This window comes from Denticeps clupeoides, chromosome 17 (genome assembly GCF_900700375.1).
Source record: "Denticeps clupeoides chromosome 17, fDenClu1.1, whole genome shotgun sequence".
NCBI classification, from domain to species: Eukaryota; Metazoa; Chordata; class Actinopteri; order Clupeiformes; family Denticipitidae; genus Denticeps; species Denticeps clupeoides.
The window spans coordinates 14688405-14705637 of NC_041723.1; positions in this window are offsets into that span (position 1 = coordinate 14688405).

Below are 17233 nucleotides of genomic sequence, written 5' to 3' on the forward strand. Positions count from 1 at the left end.
TTTCCTGGAATCAGTTAGTAATGAGATCCAAATGACGGCTCTGCTCCGGCGGCCTTTAAACGCGGCGCTACCTGAAGAGATTTAAAAAAAAAAATAATAAATTATAGAAATAACTTTAAAACAGACCCCTCTCCATTCTAATACGCAATAATTAAAAAACTGACACGTCTTTCGTTTTGTTGTGATGCATTGAGCACTGACTTCCGATAGAAGACATCACAAATCAGCTCATGAAAAGAATGTATTTTTTTCTCCATTTTTTTTTTTTTTTTTTTTTTTTTTACAAAGTTTACCAGTTATTTATCGGGGGCACCTCAGTAGCCGCTGACACAGAGGCATAATTCTTCCTAATATATCAAGTGTAGAGGGTAGCCTTTAAGAGCTCAAATTAAATCACTGGCCTTTAAAAGCATCTCTCCGAGGGCTGCGACGCATTAATAAATTCAACTGATTCCACTTTAATATTATTCAGAGTGCATTAAAATGAACTGAACAGCTGGGATCAAGGCCAGTCTCTAGAGCCACGCTTGGTCGGCGATTCCCCGGCTAAAATGCAGCGCGCGTCTCCCAGCCGGGCACCCCGGACCACGGGGTCTCTGTGTTACAGGTGCAGGCCTGACAGGCGGGGCGGCGGATCAGGGGTGGGGCTCGCTCTGATGAGAGGAAATCCAGGCGAGCCCCTGACCGGCCACCGCCGTACCAATGTCACCCCATTCAGACTGCCAGACCCCACCAGCGTACCACAGGGAGCAGGAAGGGGGGCGTGTCCCCCCCATTTTCCTTCGCTGGTTCTTCCACATTAAGCAATGGATGCTCGCCACCATCTTTCATTTTCTTAATTCTATGTTTTGACTTCGAAACAGCCCTTGAAGAAGAACCTTGAAAAACACCGGGAGGGTTTAAGCCTGAGAAAGTGTGAAGCCATCGCAAACTACCCGTGTTGCCTCGAAGCTCCGCGTTTAATGCGCACAGACTCGTCAGGCAACAATACACAGAATAATTTAACTGCATATTTCATTTTAATTAACAGTGATATAACGCAATGTGACTCTGAGCCTCCAGAGGAAACGGCACAATATTTGGTTTGATGAATTTGCTAAAGCTACTCACAGTCCTGCCGTCCGGCCCTGGGGAATCAGGTATCATTAGAGATAAGAACAGATCTGCTTTTTGTCCCACGGAAGAAGAGGGAAAAAAGATAAGGGAAGAAAAAAAAAAAAGAGACAGAGAGAGAGAGAGAAAGAGAGAGAGAGCATTTTCACGGTGCTGGCACATGGGCGACTGTGGAAGTGTTCCATATTAATGGCTTTTCATCAAGGACACAATTAGGACACCTCTATTTGACACATTCTATACTATCAGAATGAATATGTATATCGAGTCCCCAGGAAAGAGACATTGGGAAAATTACAAAGGGAAATCACGGGGCCCGCTTGGTACCGCGATGATCTGTGCAAAATGACAATCAAGCCCTGATATATTTTGATCCGCTGTGAATTTCAAAGAGGCAGGAAGTCTATTATATGCCCACTTCAGAATATACTGCCCAGGGCAAGCTGTGTGCGTACACACATTAGCATATGCAGGCATGGCTGAATAATTAGAATATGCACACCCACCACATGCATGTGAGCGTATACTCATACAGTCGGTTCATTTACGGGTCAAGTTTATAAAACAATTTATATATGCTAACAAACGGCCATATGAACAACATATCCGATTTCCAGATCAATAACAATACTAATTCTATTTAGGGTAACAGTTCGGCTCCTGGCTGAAATAAAAGTTATGGTAAGGGTAATTCCAGTATAAACAGAAGCAGTCTAGTGTGACAGAAATGGAAACCCATAAGAATAACACGTCCAGTGAGCGAAAGCCCATTAGGCCAAGTATCCAGTTCCCGAACTGTCAGAATGCTAGCTGTTCTCTTTAAGCCGTCTGACACTAATCCTGATGTCAGAAGTTTTAAGAAAATAAAGTCTCTGGCTAAATCTACATATGTCGGGGCTGACGTTCCACCCGACGGCTGACAGATCTGAACTTCTCAAATTCTCCGAGGCCTCATTTAAAGTTCCCCCGGTCTGCACTGCAGTCAGGCAGGTCTTGCCTCAGTAAATAAATTAACACGGGCCGCTAATTACAGCCATACAAATAATTGTCCTCGGTATACTTTCTAATTAAGTACACCACATATGTACTGCACGGGGGGAAATAACATCAAATAGGCTCCTAATTTTGATTAGCGACGGTCTCCCTGTGTAACCGTTGCTCTGTGATCAGGGTTTAAAGGGCCCAGTGGCAGAGGCTCTAAAACTCTGTTTGTTTTACTCATGACGCTTGTGATGAAATGTCACCCACCGGGGCCCAATTAGCCTCGACTGATGCCTGTGTGAGTCTCTCCTGTCTGCCTTTGACAGGAAATGAAAGCTTTACATGACTGCATCCATCCACTGACCCCTGGGCTTTGCCTTCAACCTGTTCGCTCCAGCAGGCCGGCCTGCCGCGCCTCAAACCCGTAATGAAAGCCTCATGTCCTCCTATTGGCTGTTTTAGTCATTTTCTTTTTTTCCTCCAAATGATAGAAGAGTTTGGAAGGTGACATTGCAACAACACACCAAACTTGGTGCTTTGCTTCCTGTAGACATATCTGGTCTGTGTACACAACACCGAACCACCTTCAAGGCAGCAGTGATAAATAAAATGTTTTCACCTATAATGGACCCAGTTTATTTATTTATTCATACATTCTTTCTCTATTAAAACTATTATATTTTATTTATTGAGGACAAAAAAAAAATCTAGTTAGAAATTTCAGTTACTTAGTTCAATTTTCAGACAATGTTGGGTTCCACAAGCTACCAGAACATCCCCAGTCCTTCTTGTTATGAAGTGTTACTCTACTGGGGGGATGGACGCTGTTATTTCCAGAGATATTCCCTCATCTGTTGGTGCTGGTGGTGTGGAGCAAAGCCTCCTAATTCCAACCCCCTTCATTCAGTTGAGATCTGAGATCTGCTGCCTGAAGCTCCCATCAGGGTGGAAATGTTTCATCATAGGATAAAGGTGATCGCTCACAATCAGTGCGGCTTGATTTGCAGCGATTTCTGATTTTTTTTTCCGGAACGAGGTATCGAATGGTCCCGCACCTTGGCGAGCAACAGTACTTTCTCCACTCATGTATTTTGACGTTTTTTTTTTACTGTTGTCAGATATGGAATATCATAAAATGAAACTTATTCGAGTGCATATATTCTGTTTCTAGTACTATAGATAGGATTATAATGGTGGTGTAATATGTAGGTTCATTGTGCTGATATAGTATATAATAAACAGGTTTTTTTATATAAAAAAAAGAAGAGTGAGGAAATGTGAAAGCCCATGGATCTTTAGGCGAGCAGCTGGAGACCAATTAACCAGCATCTCTCTCTCTCTCTCTCTACCTCCAGCCTAGTGGCGAGAACGCAGCAGAAAACGGGAGTTGGGGTGGAGCGGGTGGAGGAGGCGGAGTCTGCGTGGCAGACAGACAGGCAGAAACAAAGCCATCATCTCCCAGAGCTTGCCCTCCTCTCCCCTCGCCTGCAAAGCGCCAATTATGGGCTCCCCGCTCTGGCATCAGTATGCAGCGGGGCAGCCCTTCCCCAGCTCTCGCCCCGGGCCATTGAATACGTTACCCTCCGCGATGGGGCTGGGGGCTCAGGGGTGCCGCGCCCCATAACCCCCTGGATAATTTGGGACTCTTGCAGCCGACCGAAGAAAGGCGAAAAAAAACAAATAAAGCCCACATATAAATACGGAAATAAGGTTACCCAGCGTGCGGGCACAGATCTACTGATTTATTGATTTGGTCATTCTTTCATTTATTGTCATTTGCCAATTGTTATTGAGCTGCTTTAACTCATCGCAGTGCTTGGAGGACTAAAAACTGAGCCACACACCAGCCAACATCTTATCATTAACACATTTACTCTGGTACAAAAACACTTTATAATTCCACTTTCACAGGAAGAATTATAACAATAGCGCCCTACACCAGTTACGATGGTTTATATTTTAGAGATCGGTGAAATGCTGAGGATTATAATTTTCCATTACTGAAGTGAAACAGTAAAAATCAAGCTGGGGTATATATTCAATAAAACAGTGCTGGGACTTCATACAGGCAGCAGCTCCAAGGATAAATCAAGGACAGCTTGAGTATATATAAAGAGATCAGCCACAGCATTAAAACCACTGGTACAGGTTCGTTTAAACAACATTGATCTGTTGAGGCTGAAGATTTTTTCATGGTGTCCTGTGGCATCCGGTACCGAGAAGTTAGTAGCAGATCCTGTAAGCTGTGCCTTGGGGCCTCCATAGATCAGACATTTTTTCCGAAGACATCTCTTGCTGAAGAATTTGGAGGCCAAGTCAGCACCTTGAACTTGTGCTTGTGTTCCTCAAATCATTCTTGAAGTGTGGCAGGGTGCATTATCCTGCTGAAAGAGGGTCCTGCCAACAGGGAATGCCGTTACCACGAAGGGGTTGGGAGGTATGTGTACAATCCTCATGAACTGCCTCCACCAGTGTGTGTTCTTCCCATTGTGCATCCACATTCTCGTCACTACACAATGATCTCACTGATTCATCAGGCCAATTTCTTCCATGTGACTTTCAAGCCCATACATACAACATTTGGTCAGTATGCATCCTCTGACCAGTTTGCAGCTACCATATGCCTCATAGAAAGAGCATTTTCTTCACCAGTAATTGTTTAATGGGATTGGACCAGACAGGTGAGGCTTGGTATTCCATGACCATGTCACTGACTCATAGGTTGTTTTTTCTTCTACCATTTGTACCATGTATAACCACTTGATCCAGTCTCATCCAGTTGCCCAGCATGACAATTAGATGCTTGTTTTTTTTTTCCTGCTTTCAACACATTCACTTGAATTCCTCAGACTTCAATTACCAGTATACTGAGATAATCCGTGTTAACCACCTCATCTGCAAGGGGTTTTAATGATGTGGCTGTATTGTGCTGCAATAGATATCATTGAAAACATAATAAACACAGTTATGATTCAAAGGAGAAAAAGACAAAGAGATCGGAAACACCAATTACCAATTAACAAAACTTCTTTAGGTGTAAAAAGTATATAGTGTGTTTAAGTAGCTGTGGTGTTGGTGTATCTGTCTTACATCTGTGAAGAACTCCTACACCGTGGCCCCAGTGTGGCTCTTCCCACTCGCCAGCGAGCAGATGCACGGCTCGTTTGCATGCTAGCCTCAGCGCCGAGTAGTTTTAAAGATGTGATAACAGTGGGCTGAAATGTGATGAAATGGGAGGGAAACAGGGGCGTGAAAAAGAAACCTTCCACTTCATTGTGCTGCCTGGCTGACTTACCAGCAAATGGAAAAATAATAAGGGGTGAAAAAGAAAATTGTAAATAAATAAATATGCGTGCATAAGCCCAAGAGGGGCTCGGAGCGATCAAAGCTCGCATTACACCCAAAAACAGTTTGTTTATATGAGGGTGACATTAATGCCTGTTTAATATGCTTCTGTTTTACCCCCAAAAAACAGATGAAGTAATTGATTACCCTCCTACTTAATGTAGCGGCGAATCAATTACCGAAAGCGTCAGTCGTGGCGGCGGAGGGAGGGCTGCGAAAAGCTGGCTGAGACAGTGACTCTGATAAAGCCACAGGGCGGAATTATGGAAGATGCTCTTCTACACTTGGCTGTGTTGGGGGTTCTTTCTCGGACGTCTTAAAAACGAACAGGCCGACGACTTTACTATCTTTACGTCATCCACATGCAATTAATAGATGAATTAATCCATGATTTATAGGTGATGTAATCCACTCTGAATAATTAAACCGGGTAAGTGCTGGAGGAGAATAACACCATTTATGATGAAGGTAATGAGTACAACGCACGTGTGACACCGGCGCTTCAGTGAAAACGCGGCAGGTTGCGCAAGACTCTGCTTCACCCACATAAAACATACAAATCGTCAGGATGGGGATTCCATCTGCCCAGCGGTCTGAGGCGTGTCGGACAGGGCCGGCTGTGAGCGAGGATCCGGGATCCGTCTCCCGCAGAAGGGCACCTGCTTCTCAGAGCCCGGGCCTAATCACTCTCATCTGGGGACCCCCTGCTGACACGCTAACCTGGACCCGCTCGGAAAAGCAGATCTGCCTTTCAGATCCTCAAACACTCTGTTTTTTATTCCCCCTCTCCCTCCCTCCCTCTCTTCCAGTATTACCTTCCTAATTCGGCCCAGATGTGATGTTCTCACTCCACCACCCCGCTTTCTTTCCCCCCCGTCTCCCCCCTTTCTCATTCCCACCTGCTCACTGACCTGCAGACCCCGTGCTCAGACTCTCATTTCATTTGCCTTTTTCCTCTAAAGTAAAGAACTCTTCTTTGGTTCACTGCGAGCACCCCCCGTCCCCGCCGCCCCTCTCCGTCTCTCTCCGTCTTTCTGCTACCAGCGCCTGCAGGCCCGGCTCTGACGTCCAAGCAGAAAGCACTGGCATCTTCTCTCGGACTGGGCCTCCGCTCCCTTTTGTTACTCCATCAACGTCTCAATCAGAACCTCCGTGCCTCTGACCTCTTGGTAACCCACCTCCCATGTAGATGGCTGCAGACCAACTATCCGAACAAACACAGCTGAAGGACTGTCTCTTTTGGAGCCTTTTGTATTTAATCAAGTTCATTACATCATTCGGGCATCTTATTTCCCCACCATTCGAGTACCATTCTCCGGCGCCATTCTTAAAAATACAGTTAATAAGCACGAGTGAGTGAAATATGAGTGAACTATGTGAAATATGTTCTCAAAAGCTTCGATGACTAGTGAAAGAAGCCGCTTTGTCTTTGGGGACGCTTTGAATTTGCTGAATGAGAATGTGAAGGAATGCCATTGTTGGACGGGGAACACCGACTGAATCATCTCTGTTTTAATTGGATTCGCTGGACACCCCCGCCCCCCTTTCTGACGGACAGCCCTAGTCTCTCCGGAGCGGCGGGAGCCTGTCTCCTTTGGACAGGTCCAAGTAAATAATCTCTTTCTGCTAAATGCTTACTGTTAATTGTGTTCCTCTCCCTCCCTCCCCCTTTATTTTTTTTTTTTTCGGCCCGGATAATTACGACAACGCCTCTGTGCCTTTGCGTTGGATGCCGTGCTCCATCAGGGCCCAACCAGGTGCCTCCTGCCGAGGGAGACTTACTGACAAGCGCTGTCAATCAACCCTAAAGAGCTCAAAGCAGCGATGGTCCCTTTTGTCTGTTTATGCCCAGAAAAAAAAAAAAAAAATGCAAATAAATAAATAAACAAACAAAGTCAGGGCTTAACCAGGTAGCAACCAGCCCCGGACTGTCAGGGGGAATTAGCGCTGCCTTGTCTCGATCGGCGAGGTGCTGTAACATTGTGTTGGTGATAAAGGGGCTTATGCATCTGGGGCCTGCAGTGGTTCGCCGTCCTCGGCTGATAGTACCTGGCTTCAGTGTTCAGTTATTAAACCGAAACCGCTTTCATTACGGCCGTACGTTCGCCATTCTTCTGCCGTTTTTTCAGGGATGGTGGAGGAATGAAATGCCTTGAAATAAACGTTAAAAAACTGCTTGTTCGTTTGTTTTCTTTGAAGCTAATAGATGCAACAGATGCACAACCCGAATCGACATTCCTCCTTTATTCCTCTTATTCCTTATATATGCGGAGCATTAGCATGGGAGGAATCCAGCGCACTAATGGAATTATTTCGAGCATCTTTGAGGAACACAGAAAGGGACGCCCATTGTTATTCTTCTACCTGACCTGGAGGGCACTGTCAAGCTGTGCAGAAGCAGCCGGCCTTAGAGGAACACATAATAAAATAACACAATCAAAAGATACCCGCGATGGTGGCGAGGTGCTCCCTGTCTCCGCCGACTGTGCCCTGATCTGGTGGAGTCGACAGGCTGGAGCGAGGCGCCAGCAGCTATTCATGCAGGAGCCGCTGCGGCCGCGCGGGAATGCGGGTCACCGAGTCAGGCCCGCTAAGCGCAGGCCTGCTGCAGACTGCCACTGACAGGGCAGAAAAAAGAGCAGCCCAACATAAAGAGAAAGAAAACAGGAGAGGCATCAAGAGCAGGGAGCAGTTCGGGAAAGTGCTGCGTGTTTTCATCCGCTGGGGAAAAAGAATAAAAAAATAAATAAATAAAAAAAAACGGTTGGATGACGAAAAGCCGCAGACGGTATTACTATCGATCGCCAGCCCGGATAACATCAAATTTGCCGGCAATTATATTGACTCAGGATTACATAAACATTCAGCAATTACAAGCCCTATTCACACAACATAAAGGCATTTACAGCGCACTGCTGCTCATGGGCTTTCTTTATAGAGAGGTGCATTTTGGGTAGCGTTTTACTGTGTTTATTGGCCTATCATATACAGGCCTCATTAATGTGTACAGGCTGATCCCCGTTTTATTGCAGCGTAATTGCTTTAAAAATGGTACAATACATATAATATTGTCTGATCCCATGACAGACGCTAGATATTCAGCTGAAAATCCACTGTCATGAGGAGGAATCCTCCCAGCAGATGCCACGCGATGCCAGAGAGGAGCCGAGCTCTCCCCCCGCAACCTAGCAACCCGTCACACAAAGACAGGAAATGGACAGGCACTTTGGGAGAATTCAATTCACTTGTCGCCCAATGTGAATAAGATTGAATCACTTAGGCATCTGAAGTGATTTAATGCTGTTAACATACATGCAGCCCAGTACAATGACACGGGGGGTTAGAAACACGGCTTTTAGGACGTCTGAATACCGAATCAAATCAGTCACGTCCCCCCCCCCCGTTCTTTCTCCAGTTGCTGCAAAAGTCATTAATGTGGCTTTAGCTGTTCGCTCCTGTCTGCCATTTTGCCGCGCGCACGGCGGACCTTTTTATGCGTCCGTGCCTTTAATTTCTCTGGAATTTCAGTCGCTGGGTTGTCTGACATTTACAGTAGCAGAGACCTCCTGCTCTGAATGCACACACTAACACCCACACCTTGCTGCCTGCCAGTATTTAGGATGTTAACAAAAGGACAGATGGACAAGAACTAGGCCAATGAGATTTCATTTAACCTTCCTCCTCCGTACAGATGAGTCTGCACGACACAAAAGACACTCCCGTTCCCGCTCCTGTGCGTAGGTGCTTGTGTTTTCCCCCCCTTCCTTGGTAAGAGGTCACATGGGAGAAGTCATTAGACTCTTTTAAATGGAATATTTTAAATGCTATGGAACCAGGAAATACTTTCCTCTTTACCTTACCTTGGGAAACAGGAAAAAAACTCTTCTAATGTTGAAACGTATGGAAATGAACCGTTCTTTAGTGCTCTAAAGTGTAGCTGTTGTGCTTTCTCCTTCCAAAAGATTGTTAACAGTGCAACCCGGGTAAATAGGCAAAATACTCAAAATATATAAATCTAAAGCAGTGCAAACGGTCCGACTAGCCTGAGTTGCAGTGGTTGGAATATGAAGAGCAGGAAGCTGCCGGGTCTAAAATAGAAAAATAAATAAATGAGGCAATGCCGGAGCGGAGATGTGCAGAGTGTAGGTGGCCTGCCCAAGACTTCCTCACAGCCACTGAATGGACTGTGGGAGGACTGGGATCTGGAAACCTACTTCTTTCTCTCTCTCTCTCTCTTTTTTAAATATTTCATTGTACAACACACTCTGAATCTCACTCAGACCAAGACCTTTAAAAAAATAAAAAACTTTTTCAGATGTGATGGACTGTCCACATCCTTGCGAAAGTTTATGAGATAAATAATTGTCTTTGATAAGAAAATATGATGAAAATGAGAATCTACAGCATCAACTTTGAGCCATCAAACGGAAAAAAAATCAAACAGGAAAAAGTCTGTACTTTGTAATTAAATCAGCATAACATGGCTTTAAAAATTAATCCCACATGTCTGCAGCCCATGCATCCAATAATTAATAAGCGAAGTGCATACACTGCCCTGACTCCTCTATAACCTGGCAAGAAGGCACGTAAAGGTCTCCAAACAGATCTTTTTCCAGCCTATAGGTGGCACTATGTCCCCACAAAAGAGCAGGGTGGCTTCTGTGCAGCCCTTGGCAGTGAGCAGGTTTTGAGGCTACTTTTCCGGATTTAATTAGACAGAAACAGATACTTACATGTTCAGTCCTCAGCTGTCCTCCATTTTTTCCCTCCTTTCTCACCGTCCGGAGAGAGAGAGCAAACGCTTTAACATCCTATTGTAACTTTTATGGCTGCCATAAAAAGGAACCTGAGCTTTCAGTGAAAATGGCCAAAGTGTTAAAATGGTGTTTCACACTTCCTGTGAAAAAAAGAAATGATGGAGAATGGGCATTGTTAAATACAAAAGCAAACAACCGTTTCTGCAGTGAAAACCTTTGCAACCATCTGAATTCATTCCAATTGGAAATATAAAGTGTCACCAGACAGATGCTGTATATGTAATATATGGGGTGTGCAATCAAAATGTCCTTTGAACAATATCTGAGGTATATCTCTGAGACATAAGTTTTTTTACCTTTTTAGAAAGTTCACTCGGTCATCGCTGAAAAGATGACAAGTTTAATCTGTAGCAAATATCATATTCAGAGTAGCTCTGGTAGCAGATATGAATTATGCACCAGTCTACACAGGGCATTCCGGAGTAAAAGCAAATGAACTGGGACGTTGAGAAAAGGGGGTGAAAAGGAACAAAAGAAAGGGCTAAAAAAAAAAAAAAATCTAGGTGCCTGTCACGCGGAATGCTGCATGTGGGCTGAGAAACGCAGTGCGGATGTGGAGAGTAAACAGGCCCTGGAGAGAGAAAGAGAGAGAGAGAGAGAGAGAGAGAGAGAGAGAGAGAAAGAACTGGAAGCCCAGAGCGTCTATGCCAGGCGCGGAACAGAGTTCATGGTGGTACGCGCAGCCGTAACCCACGCATCCCTATTAAAGGCACAAGGCGGCCGAATGCAAATTAAAGGTAGCCTGGAAAAGGCCCCGGCTAATGAACCCAGACGCTCCTGCTCCCCGCTCCCTACGCTCAGACATGCCTTTGGATAGGTGCTCCAAAAATAGTCCTGGCTTGGCAAGGAGCCACCGCACGGAGCCCAGACAGAGCTCCAAAAACAGCGGGCCGGAGCTTTATCACGTTATGACAGACAGACAGGACGGTCAGACATGATAGAGATACGGGGTTCCCTTTCCACATTAATTAAAGAAAGGATCAATTAACAGTGATGAAAACCATGGCAGCACACTGGTGCCTTGAAATGCAGAGCAGTTGGTGTGTTTGTGTGTGTGTGTGTTTCCTTTCCCTTTTTAATCTCTCCAAACTTAATTGCAATTTTCCAGAAGGAATGATGTGATGGAAATGACTGGACAAAATTAGCATCATATGAATAAGTATTTACACAGTCTGGACAAAACACTTGCATTTGTCCATCTGTGATGCCTGCATTAAGTGTATCCAGTGCAGCTTGTGAACGCTTCCGGAAAAAAAGAAATATTATGCTGGGCAAATGGGGCTTCTTCATTTCTCCATTTATTTCTACCCTTTCTCCCGCTCTCTTTTTATCCTCACCTTTATCATGGAAATGCCGAAGACGGCCGAGCCATTACTGGCATCAGCAGCAGCTTTTGCTGAGTCGTGAAACGTCCTGGCCGAGGACAATTTGTCGCATACTAGCCAATCATTCTTGCTGCATATGGGTCCAATAAGGAGAACGTATTTGCATGTTTTATTCCCCAGATTTTTAATACCCTCCTACAGTGTAGATTAGGCATATAAAATGATGATCAGCAAGCACCTGGGGGGAAAAAAAGTGTTAACTAATCAGTGTTAACTAATTCACACTGGGAATATGAAAACACATTTCCTGAGATAACTATTATCTTGCTATATGCATATGTGGCCTATGTGGTAATGTCCCAAAAAAAAAAAAAAAAAAAAAAAAAAAAAAAAGATTGGTGACCCCTGACTTTAACGGGGTGAGGCAGTGCTTTGAACCCCACCAGTGCTTCTCCTTGGTTCAACAAAACCTCTGGTGCACCACGTGCACCCGAACATACCTAACATTAGCACAGAGTAAACTCAGCAAATGAGTGTAATTACGGCCGACCTGCGTAAGCGGCTCCCTACATTGCAGGGGGAACGGGTCTGCAGCATCTGCACAGCACTCTCTCGCACCGGTGGTCTCTGCAACACAGCCATATTTGCTTGTTTTTAATAATTCATCCAGTTATTATAACAATATTAGCAAAGATTATACAAACCTCACATTGCTCATTACTTTGGGAACACAGCATGCCAAAAGCTCATTTCCTGTGCCGGAGCACTGACTAACCCCGATTGACCTTCAGATATTCCCATTACCATGTCCCAGTGTTTAAGGCAAAGCCTTATTGAGCCACCTCAGCTGGAGCATGGACAAGTGATTTATGAGCCTGAGCGACCTCCCTGTTTTAATTAATATGTTTCTTCTCCTTCCAAAACATATGGAAGAAGGTTATGGCACAAATTTAAAGATTTCAATTGAATAAATAGGAAATCAAAGCAACGCAAGCCCCTTTTCTTTAGAGTATTTGTCAAAAATCTTATCTAGACGGATGGAGGGAAGACCAAAGTACTATCAAAATCCCCTCGGAGCAGTTTGAACATGAATTTATTTTTTTCATGATCATCATCATCTAATAATTATATTATGCCTCCTCCCCAAAACCTCCCCACCCACTAATATGTTTTATGAATATTTGGTACAGATCTTAAATAAGTGTCAAAACCGGCAGCCTAGATTGTGACTCGTTTATTTAATCCACATCTTTCTTAAAAGCAGTCCCAGAGGAACGCTTTTTTAGTGACAGGTGGGTAGTATGAAAGAGAAAAAACTATCTAGCTTCCCTTGTTATTCCTCTCTGTGGTTTGTCTGTGTATTGTGAGAGTGGTGACAGTGAACTCCATTTAACAAAGGTCCACCGTACAAACAGGCTGTTTAACCAACTCTGATCTCTAATCAGAGCCACTTTTGAACTTTCACAAGTAGCCTGTTTTAATATTTCAAAGGAAACACCTGCGTTATCACATTAATACAGGTGCTGATAGGCTGATCAACTAATGGGCTGCACTAACATGACGTTAACCCTGTCCACAAAGCACCAAAAGAAAAGTAACCGGCCTCGTTGTTAAGAGACGTTTTTCTGCATATTCTGCGTGTCTGAGCTTCACTTTCACTGATCTGTCAGCAATAAGTCCCTCGCGAGGGAAACACATGAAATGCGCCACTATTATTAGATCATTCTCATCCGCGTTCTGCCTTTCATCTCGTTCCTGAGCACCACTGACGCATGTCACAGCAGCATGGCATTCACTAAAAATAAAATAACTTGGGCGCAAGGAATAAAACGAAGACTGCACGATGTGAGTGGTCCTGATATGATTGTTTGCATTTCATTGCTGGCCAATATCAAAATGCATCGCCATTGCGTGGTACTCAGATAGAAACATAAATAAAAGGCAAGTTACTGACACCAGTGCCGCAGAAAATAAAGTTTCTAACTTGGAGGAGACGCTTGGAAATATCATTTAAAGCTTATAATAGTCCTCCCCAGCCAATTAGCAAGACTGCTAACAGAGTAAACTACCATTTTAAAACAGGCTAACGTTTAAATTTTTTGCATTTTCACTTCGGAAAACATCGATGTGATGTTCGCAAATTATTTACCCCGGCCTGAGTGCCCTTTAATTACAGGCCTGAAGTGGAACACTTTCGAGACTTTCAAGTAAAATAACAGTTCCGAGCACCTGTTAGGACGTTGTAAAATTGGACACCACTGCTCGACATCCCTTGTTTTGGTGGTATGCAACATGGCAAGTAAAAAAAAGCGGGTTAAAGTGCACACTATACTAGCGTATGTCGTTTTAATGGCCAAAATGGTGTCCATTTCAACTTTTGGGAAATTCAATTAGGCCACCAGACATCCACTTACTTACCACGTATTTTGGTTTGGATGAAAGTGGGCACTGTTCAGCACCATGCTCGAGGGTGAATTACCCTCCTCTTACCGGGCCTTACATCCGTCCTGACTTAGAAAAAAAAAAAGTGATAGTCAAGTTTTCAACGTAAGGGCTTAATAGCTTGATTAAGTTGTGCATCTACTTTCTCAACAGTTAAATCATATCAGATGGGCTATCGACTGCGCCCTGTCAATGGTAGGGCCCTCGGAGGTTTAGCTCTTTGCGCACTGACTGATTGACTGTTTTTTAATAGACACGTAATTGGTGACAAAGATCTTCCAATGGAGTGTCATTTGCAATAATTCACAGCCAGTCCGATTTCCCATGATCACAACCCCAAATGAAAATTATGCAGGAATGCCTGCTTCACACAATCTTCGTCTTGTGTTGAGTGAATTATTCAATGCCGTTTCCCCATTGCTGCAGAGCAAGCATCTCGGTTTTGGTGTGGAGGAAATATTAAAGACGCCAAAATATTTTTGGGCAGTACAGCTTACCTACCATTAAGCACATTGTGATCAAAAATAAAACACACACACACTACCATCAGCCAGCACTGAAGCTGTAGCGCTGGATTCTTTCTCTGTCCCCAAAAATGTAATCTACGCAAAAATGCCGGAGGCAATATGGCTGGTCTTGAACTATCACCTGTGGCAACATGATTCAAGAACAGTGATATTACACACTACTCTCCATCTCTCGGCAGGCCTTGGCCATTGTTGATGAATAAAACCCCTCGCAAGGCTGATGTCTTTGCCGTATTCATCTCTCCGCAGCACATCTTTCATTTCGCTGGAGCCACCGGAAAAGCGCGGATATTTAAAGACACCCTGAGGATTAAAAAAAAAAACATTTATCAATGCAGAATTACTACAATTAAAACAGTGCTTCACACCGTGGCTCTCACGCGCCGTCCGCACGAGAAGGCGCACACCTCTGGGAGCCAATCGCAGCCTTTCCCCCTGCCATCGGCAGCAGATGTAAGCAATTTACTTCTGATTTCTTCATATTCGGTGTGAGACGAGCTCCTGATGACCCCCGACCCGAGAGCCTGCAGGATTCTAACCCTATCAAATTAAAGCGCTCTGCTCACTTATTCCCCAGCGCTCCTCCGGAGCTAAGCAGACATCTCGCTGCATAGCAACGCCGGCCGGGCGTGCTCGCTCATACGCCCTGCCTCATCAGCCGCTATTAGGGAAAATATACAGTGCTCTAATTGGATGAGATTCAGCTAAGGAAGTGCAGTTAAAGGTCATTTGCCTCCATGTGTCTCCTGCTCTTCAGAATAATTTTCCGTGTCCTCCGTCTTTGGGAGCCGTTAAACAATAGGGCCAAAAGTTACCATCCTTCCCGTCTCCTCCCCGACAGGGGCTGACAGCGGTTGTGATGAAAGGCAGGTTCCGGGAATCATGTAAACAACATGGCGGGGCCCTGACTGTTGTGGCCACGGCCGCGCCGCCCGCGCCGCCTCCCGCGGCTGCTCAGCATGCCCCGCTGGCGGTGCCACGGCCTTGTCGTTAGCCAATTTTATACGTTTGCGAACGATTCACAGGGGCCGCGCACCGTTCTAATCAGGGGCCCTTTCGCTGAGATCGCTGTTCATGGTGTCAATTTCTGAAGGCTTTTCTTCGGAGCATCTTTATACACGCTCATACAAACTGCCTCTGCTTTCAGAACCACCGGCGCTGGCATCATGCAAATAAGAGACGGTACAGCGGCTCGCCTGCGCTGTAAGAGGTGTCCGAGATAGAATCATCTGGGACATTACCATTGATTTTCCTTTCCTTTTCATTCTGATAATAGTGCATCCCGTTGGTCTCAGAATGAAAAAATATTTTCATTCCGTCCCATTCTGGTAAAAAAAAAAACCAACAACAACAAAAGAGCAAAAGAAAATCAATATGTTTTTCACGGTGGTTTCAGTGAAATGTATTCAGTCATATTCAGGCTGTTTAATTAGTGTTTTATAGGTAATTGTTTTACAGTGTTTACAGCCAATTCATGTAATAAGCATGTTTTACCGACACATTAAACTGATTAGCAGCATAGTATCTGTGATCAATGCTGTTGTGGATGAAACCAACCTTGGAGAATTTTTATGAAACCAATGAATGCGATCAGGATGCAGGAAGAACCAGAAGCCACTGACCCTCCGCACACAAACGTAACCTTGTGTGATTATTCGGGTTCAATCTCCGTACGTGTGAATGTTAACGGGTTTGGGAAAAAGCATGCTCGCTTAAGGATTCAATCAGGCCTGTTAAAAGCACCAATGTGTGTGTGTGGCTCATCTAGGGGCGGGGCGGGGTTGGGCGGGGCGGGCTGGGGTGGCAGCGCGGGCGTGCCGTCAGCCAATTTTACAGCTGGTAGGACAGGGGCCCTATGGAACTGCACAGCCGAACCGGGGCGGACGTTCGGCTGACTACACCCACGCCCACGGCCTCTCCCCGTCTCCCCGCCTTCTGTCCCCAGCGCCTTGAAGCGCGCCGCTGGACGGCCTCGTGTTCGCTGCCGGGAAAGCCTGATTAAAGCGGGCGATACGCGGTGACGCGCCTGTCGATGACTCGAAGACCCCCCTGCTTACGCGCTCGCCGCGTCGCCCCGCCAGATACTGTATTCGGCCTTGCAGCTCGAGCGCATACATTGATCTCGGCCTGATAAAGCCCTTGGCATGGCGTGCACGGCGCCTCGGCGTGCTTCATTCCGCTCAGGCGGGTCCATTTCAGGGAGCCGCGGCCGAGCTAATGCGGGTTGCACCGCGCCAGTCACGGCCTTTGGGATTTGGCCTAAGTGCTGTTGGTACCAGGCTCTTCACTCTGTGAACTCGGCGCAGCGCGGTGAGAGCCGCGGCTCCTTCACACTCCTCTGGTGGTTTCTGCTAAAGGTCTTATCGTTTGCCAGAGCCTTGCAAATCTCCAGGCCATGTTAGTTGATGCAAAGAAGAAGAGCCTGACGGGAACTAGAACCTACTAGAAGCCAACTCTATTTGGGTTGTAACCGATGCCTCAACCTGGCCTCCGAGGCAACGGGAATGCAATGGAATCCTATTACTGATCTTTACTGATCTTTTCCCCGGGCACTACAGTAACTACAGTAACCAGCTTCTTGGTGGGTGGTGCGGCTAATCGTTACACGGGTACACAGTTTAACCTGTTCATCGCTCTAACATAATAATAAAAGTGTGGATTTTGAAATGTGAATGCAAAATCC